Source organism: Falco naumanni, chromosome 8 (assembly GCF_017639655.2).
Source record: "Falco naumanni isolate bFalNau1 chromosome 8, bFalNau1.pat, whole genome shotgun sequence".
In the NCBI taxonomy this organism is placed as follows: domain Eukaryota; kingdom Metazoa; phylum Chordata; class Aves; order Falconiformes; family Falconidae; genus Falco; species Falco naumanni.
The window spans coordinates 724,524-732,868 of record NC_054061.1 but is presented as its reverse complement, the minus strand read 5'-3'; positions in this window follow the sequence as shown (position 1 = coordinate 732,868).

Here is an 8,345-nt window from a genome sequence, read left to right as displayed (position 1 = left end):
TGGCTCAGATCAAATACAGCAGAAATGTCTTTGGGATGCAAGTGCACTTTTTCTTTTCTCCCACAGATGCCTACTGGCAGCAATAGTATGAAAGATTTCTCCCTACATAAAACCAAAGTAGAGGTGAGGAGATTTGTTCTGCCAGTGTAGTGATAAACCATGAGAAACCAAGCTCCATCTGCCAGACCCGGCTAGGCAGATCTCCGCCAGCTTTCACATCCAAAGCTGAGACCAACAGCATTGTTGCACTATGTGGGCAGGAATGAACCAGGGAGACATTTCCCAGCATGGGGAGAACAATTCTCTTCCTTTCTCAGGCAGTTTTAAGTATTAGCAACCATGGTAACTGGAATAGAAATGTAACTAGTTCGTCGTGCGTTCAACTTGACACAATAATCATTGCAGAGCAGTCACGTTAAAAATAAACATGACTTGCACCAGATTCCTCAGCCACCTCACTCCACACCATGCCAGAGACCTGCCCAAAGTTTGGATGAATGCATCGCACATCAAGCCCTGTGCAATCAGTTGGTGTCAATGGCACACCTGCCCATCACCATTGTTTCTCCTTGCACAGCATCTGGGGCAGAAGAGGAAGACCTTGGCAGGGCCCCTTTGATCACTAGGCTGTGCAAAAGAGGGAGAAGGCTCCAGAGCAGACATACCTTCCCCCAGGTAGGAAACATCAGGATCCATGGGGTGGTGAGGGCAGCAGAAGCCTCTACATGTCCTGGGGGAGATAAGCAGCTCTGGGGGGGCACCTGCCTGTAGGCCTGTCCTTGTAGCAGCACAAGCGTAGTCCAAGTTAACCCCAAGGTAACGAAGGCTGTGGGCAGGGTTTCACCAATTCAGCACTGCAGCTTCAGCTCTGCATGCAGGGTATCTTTCTGGTGAGCTCTGTGCAGGCTGAAATACACTGATCTTCCTTTTAATGGTAATTTCTGGGTTTATTTCATACTTCTGTTATTTAGATAAATCCTTATCAGTCACTGAATTTATTGGTACACCAGTACATTTGCATGCTAAGCACAGCTGTTCTTCCACTCAAGATAGCTTTTGAGGAAGGTAGTCAGTGTTTTAACAGGAATGACTATATTTAATATGGCAAATGTATTGCTGAACTAAAACATCTGGAATCAATGTTTGCTCTTAGAACTGTTGGCATGGATCAGCAATAATGCAGACCTGATGCATGAGAGTGCATCATTCATTAACAGTAGAGCAAATCTTGGAGAGCAAGGGCCTTGCTTTAGAAATTCTGGTTGAGATCAGTTGAGGCTGCACAGATTTTAAGCCATCTTAAAATAATTGCTAGAAATACATTCAGAGAGAAAAAAAGGGGGTTGTATACTTCATTTTGTCAATAAACATACCGAGATGTAAAACTCAGCAGTGTTGCAGCACTATCAAAACCAGCCAGCTGCAACAAGGCCCTTACCGCCCCATACCAGGTTAACTTCAGTAAGTAGCTCCCACGCCTTGCCCCAGCACAGCCAGCCAGTCCCCCACAAGGTTTCAACAGTTCATCTACTGCCCATGCTGTTTCTCCATCCTCTTTGGGCCAGTCCACCCCGCATCTTACCTCTGCTGTGTCTGGATTCTTCCTTCTCTGAGCTCCTCTTCCAGCCAGCCTCTCCTCATCCAGGACCCCTTCTCCTTGCTTCTCCCAGAGCCTCTCCTATATCCAGGGCACGCACGCTCTTGCTTGCTTGCTTGCTCACTCTCTCTCTCTCATCCCTCTGCTTTTTCCTGGTCTCTCTTCATCCAGTACTCCATTTCTGTACCCCTTAGAGCTATTTAACTACTTAGCAGGAACCAGCCACAGCTGCACCTTATCCACATCAGCCAACCTACTGCCCCTGAAGCCAGCCCACAGCTGTGTGTTATCAATGTTAATTAACCTGCCTTCATTCCTCTATAATTCCTCTACACAGAAGAGTTTGGATTTGACATCTCTGCCTCATGCTAGTAGATGTACTGCAAGAGATGGCAGAATGTGGGGGAAAATCCTTATCAAATTGCTCATCTTCAAAATCAGCCATTCATCATTAGTTTGTGCATTTCAAACTGCATTCACAGTGCTGGGCATGCAGTGCAAGCCCAGCGTCCTTTTCTTATTTGTAACGTTGTGATGAATTCCTCCTCTGCCTTCAGCAGATGCGTAGGGTTGAAAAGAGCCATGTCACATACTCCTCCAGCTGTGTTTGCAAGCCCAGCACATTGGGCTTTGTCAGGAATAGGTCACTGATAAATTGACAGTGACAAATATTTCAGAACACAAAATCACACAACACAAACCACTACTAAGTTGCTGTGGCCTTGTTTCCAAACCCACAGAAGTTGTTCCCTGCATTTGCACCACAGTGGGTGAGGTCATCCTGACTAACTGCAGAGGGATGGAGGTAAGTGCAGCTTGTGCACCACATCACTCCTTGTCAGTGTAGCAATGAAATCATCAAGCAAAAGCACGTGGAAAGAGGGAAGCAAGTTTGACTATAGGAAGTATAAATTTTTTCCCCTTGCCTTTTTTAGTAAACGTTGTGGAAATCAAGGGAAAGGCATGGATTGCAAACTCATAACCACTAAAAATTTTTGCAAGAGTCATTTCTGCACGTCATACATTCCATATATAGATTTTGGGTCTACGCTTTTAATGGACTGACAAATGTACAATAATGCCAGATGACTGTTACTTCATTGCTTGGCTATACAGATAAGAGGAATGCTTTCTTTTGATTGAGATCTTAAATCAATTGTTCCTTTGCCCGGTCTCTAGAGGTTATTATCCAAGGAGAAGATAAAGTTCAGATGGTAAATTGTTAATATTGTAAGAAAAATGTCTGTTGTGCCCTGCTTAAAGTTTCCTGTCTAGATGAAATACTTCATCCTATAATATTTAAGACTGTGTGCAATCCATCAGTGTACATATTGGATCAGTGGCCATATTTGCCTGCTCTGTCACTGTACTGTCAGGTTTTACATGTAGTTCTGCAAAATCTGCCTGCACTCGGGAACGGCAGAGCCTCACTCCCCATGCTCCCCTGGCTGGGCTGGTGCTCTCCTGGGCAAAGGATGAGCTGCTGGAAAGCTGGGCAAGACCCTGTCCAGCTGTCTGGGACCAAAATATCAGTGACTGTGCTGCTGTCAGCACAGAGCTGGAAAAAAGCCCAAAGGGGTCACTTGCTTCATGCTCGCCTATCTCTGCCGCTTGCCATCGGTGACACATGGAGGTGGAGGGGAGCAGGAGCCACAGGCCAGCCTTCAGGCTGGCGGGCTGTGGAATGGGGCAGCAGGCGTCCTGCCAAGGCCATCCCTACCCCAGACTTGCATCAGGAGAGAGCGTCCTGAGCTGTGACACATCAGGAGTCAATGTCACTGGTCGGCAGCCCAGCATATAGACCAGGCAGGTGAACAGGCAGAGTATAACCCTATGCACTCACATCCATTTCCTACAGCTTCTCCTCTGGTGTTGTGCGCTTTGCAGTTGTACTCTCTGTGATGGCTGCTGGACCACCAGCACTTTGAGAGTGGAGTCCTTAAAATGCTTTCTGGGATTATTCATTGCCTTTTCAAGTTCCATGACTATAGTAATAAATTAAAATAATTTGGATGTTCTTCCTTGATATCTTTATATCTGTTACCAAAGATACCAGATTTCCTCTCAAGCACTCAAAATACATAGTCTCACATTTGCTTCCCAGACAAGCAACAACAGTAATTCTTCATCTACTCATCTCTGATTTAGTTTGCGCCATAATATTTCATGCCTATTCGCTATTGAATTTTCACCTTGTTTTATTGAGAAAAAATAGTTCTCTTATTTTCTAATAGTGACTCATGTTGCACCTTATGAACTTTAACTAGTCTCAGGGTCATTCTCATTGATGAATTGCTGTAGGTTGCTCAAGTAATTATTTGTCCTTGGGAAGATGTATATCCTTTACTGAAGGTATCCTAAGTATAAAACAATCTCACTATTAAAATGTCTGCTCTGTCACTAGAAGATTAAATACTTATCCTTTTGGCCAGTTCATGCTAGTCCTTGAGAAGCAGAGATCTGGCAAAAAGTACTAAAATCCACTCCATGAAAGGTTAGATGTCAGAGAAGCTATATAATTAATATGAATGTATATAACCAATTCTGACACATAAAAAATGCCGGTGGCTCCTCACATCTCCAGGAAAGCTGAGTTAGATGCTCCTGGCTGGGGGCCGTGTGCTTCACTTCGGTCACAGACAAGAAGCAACAAGTGTTCCCAGGCAATGGCTGTCCTACTTGTTTCTCTCTTGGGTTTAAAGCCATCTCATGCCCCCACTGTTATTTCTGACAACTGATGTCAAAAGGTGACCTCTACCACAACTAACCTGGGACTGAAGGAAGCAGACCATGAACCCCTATGTCTTTTCCAGGCCAAGAGACAGGCACCGGTACAGACAGTATGGCAAATGGGACTCTGGTCCACCTGATATCTTTGGGTGCTGCGACAGCAAATGAGTGCAGAAGTTGATAGCTAAAATCTTGTTGATTTATTTGTGCTCCTACATGCTAAGTCTGAGCCCACACAGGTATGGCTGTGTGTCCTCTGTTTTGGTAAACAGCTACAGTGAGGGGGACACCCTGAATCTAAAATGTGTCCGCTAAGGTAAGAGCTCAGTGAATTAAAGCAAACCTTTGTTCCATCAAAACCGATAGGAAAACTGAAGGAAAGCTCACAAACCAGGATTTGGTACGGAAGAAAGAAAGAGTGAATAACTCTGCCTTAGCAGACCCTGCTTCCTACAGCCACCGAGCCCAACTCCATAGCGAACGCAGACCCACGTGTACGGGGCAGGATCCTTCCTCTCATGTGCTCTTACTGGTTCAGATTCAAGGACCTGCCATAAACGAGACACCCAGGTCCCACATTGCCCTCTCAAACCCATTTTATTCCCTGTCTCCTTAACCCGGAATTTGTGGCAGTGCTGGCTGCTGCTGTTGTGACAGATGCTGAAAGAGGCTGGCAGTATTTTTGGTGCTAAAGCAGTACTTTGTTGACAAACTGTTAAAAAACAAAGATTTACTGTTATGGGGTTGTTTCCCCTCAAGGTCATTTTCTAGAGGGAATAACCTTGTCTCCGCCAGCGGAAGATGCGCTGGGGCACAGCACCGAGGGACACGCAGACATCAGGGCCTGCAGGGAAGAACAGTGTCCTGCGTTCTCATGCAAGTAATTCAGCGTAATGACTTGTCGAGATATACATAACTATTCACACCAAGTTCCTTTTCGGTTTTCCCGCACTAACGATATTCCATTTTAAGTCCTGTTCTTGCTGAGAGGTAAAACAGTGGCCATGAGCAGGCCCCAGTGAGGCAGAGCAGGAGGGAGCACGGACCGGTGTGGGTGGGAGTACCTCCTCCTCCAGCCCTGTGGGACGAGGCAGCTGGACGTGCCTTCTCCATCAGCCCCAGTGGCTGCCAGCAGGCTGGTGAGGTGTGAGCAGGACAGGCCGTGGGGTTTGTTCAGGGCCCCCATTCCCGCAGGGCAGGTACCCAGCCCACAGGAGGCAGGGGTGACGCAGGTGATGCCCCACTGCGACGGGCAGGGGCTGGTGCCGCAAGCTCCCTCACCCAACAGCACTGGTCCTCCTCAGGGCAAGGGCTCTGGTCAAACACACAGGTAATTCTGAAGTTCAAAGGATCCCAAGAATATCCATGTGCTTACATTTTTTTCTGCATTGGTGTTTTCACGAATGGTTTCATTAACTTCCCTCCAGCTGAAATGCAACAGCCCCATTCCAGGACTCATTTTTTCCTGCACAGCTTTGCTAATGACATTGTACCTGCAGCTGTAAGTGCCTGTGTCCCTCCAAGTCTGTCTCTGCCTGAGGTCTCCTCATTTGTCTTCCACAGAAGCAAAGGGTGACTTTTCCCACTGGTCTGCTTGATGTTCTCATGACGAACTGCATGTGTTTAATGTGCAGCCAGAGTAAGTTTCTGAGTTAGTGCCCCTTCATGGACATTGTAATGATGTCCTATTCTATGCCCTGCTCCTCCAAGTAGTCTCTTTTTTAAAAAAAAAAAAAACAAAACAACAACAAACAAAACAACCACAAATGTTTGGAGAGCTTAAACTGCACAGTTTGTGCTTTTCTTGCTTTGGGAATAAATAGATGACTTGTCAATCTAGGACATTTCACCAACATTGAACACAATGGCTTTTTTTCTTCAAAGACACTTTGGGGATTTTTAATTCTCTTTTTGACTGTTAACAAAAATCATGGAGCTACTCAGCTATGTTAAAGGCTTTGCAAATATTCGACTACAATATTTGTCTCCTGCATTTACCACTTCCCTGATTTTTTTGTATTGACAGGAATCAATAGTAACTTCTACGAGGAAAGAGATTAATATATACCTAGCTAATGGGAAGTAAATGGCTCTTCAGAGTGTGTTGGCTTCACAAATTTCCACTTGTTCTGCATTTTCTTATTTTTTGGATAAATATTCAGCTCTGTGTGTTATCCTGCTCACCTTGAATATATCTGAAATCTCCAACCTCTCTTCAGTGTGTTTTCAGCATTTTGCAATGTCAGATGTTGCTTACAGCTGTAAGAGAAATTATCTTCTATACTTCTTTAAAGTAAAAGCAATTTAGAGCATTTACATCTGCAGAAACGGTAGCTCCTTGTGGAGTCCAACACCCAAGAGGTGCTTGTTTTTATACACTATTGGACTATATCAAGGGCAGCATTTCAGAGTAGTTAAGAATTGCCTTTTCATGTCAGTTCTTAATTTTTTGTGTAGCATCTTTATTATTCATACCAATCTGTCCTTTAGATCATCTTCCATAGACACTCCAGATTAAATTTTCTTCATTATCGTTATAGAACTAGATGAATAAGTGGCACATCTGTTCACGAAGTGGTTTATTATCTGTTCTGTTGAGGTTTTGGATGAATAGCAGAATGACTTAAATACGGAGCAGGGAAATGCATACAGGTTTATGCATAATCTTAAATTCATAACCAGCAGCACTAACTCGAGGAATCTGATTTTATAAAGACGAGGTAATTATTAATTAATGATCTGGGCTAATTTACCATGAGGGCCAACTTAATGAAGGGACAAGACAAGACAAGACAGAAAACAAACCTGCATGTGAAGTAGAACTAATGAAGACCCATGCACTGTTTAACTGGTTCTCGTATCACTGTGAAGGAAAACTATAAATATTTTATAAACACTCCATTCTAGCCACATAAAATCAAATTGCACCAATAAATCTATTTATCCAGAAGTTATTTCCTAATTTCTTACAGCTGCACCATTTACAAAAGAGGACGCTGACCACGTGTCTACCGAAGAGACAAAAGGGGCAGCTTTCCCACACGCTGGCAGTGGCGGTGCTTTCCAGGAACGCCCCGGACACATACTGCCCCAGTTGCCTTCACACCAGGTTGTCCCTGAGGGAGACCGAGCCTCAGGACGGACACAGAAGCCAAGGTTTTCCAGCTGTGGGTCATGCTCCCTTTTGGAGGGGCTATCTTTCTGCTCCCCACCCCAAGCGTTGCTTGAAATCCTGAGGCAGCCGTGCCAGCCCAAGCTGGCTGCCCGGGCGGGAAGGGAGCAGAGGGGACACTGGAGTCTGGAGTAAAAAAGCCTTGCTCCGCTCAGGTGCACTGAGCACTGTTTGATGCCCAAAAATGTTTGATGAGGCATTTTACTGACCCCCTGCTGGTGAGGTAGAATGAAGCATCAGATTTCTATGTGATCTTAATGTGTTTATTTTGGGGATGTGAAATGTAAGTAAGTGGACTGTATGTGAAATATGAGCCCGTGTTAGACGGAAGACTTGCATCTTGAGCTCCAAGTGACAAATCACTCGAGCTGCAGGAGCTGTCATGGTATACAAGGTTGCCAGAAACAATCAATGAAATTATAGCCTTGTACTACATGGTTGTTTATCTGCTATTATGGAAATAAGGTACCATCAAAACTGTTGAAAAAACTTGGGGATTACAGTATGCACAATTTGGAGATATGACAGCGACATTTAATCATGTTATTCTGACAGCTTCTGTTTAAAAAAAAAATAAATCACAAACTTCTCCTGTTGTTGCCTGCATACAGCTGAAAGGATAATAATTAACGTTATTTGTCAGCTGTTATGGAAGAACAAATTTAGAATATGGTACTGTGTTTCAGAAAGCTGAAATCCCCAGAACGGCACAGGTAATATGAGAAACACAAGGATGCTCATTATTTGTATGGCTTCTACCAAGCGAAATTACCCGTCAGATAAGTAATTCTCCTGGATTTCAGTGAAAACGTTACGTGGAAAAGCAGGGCAGCCAAGGGGTGCAGT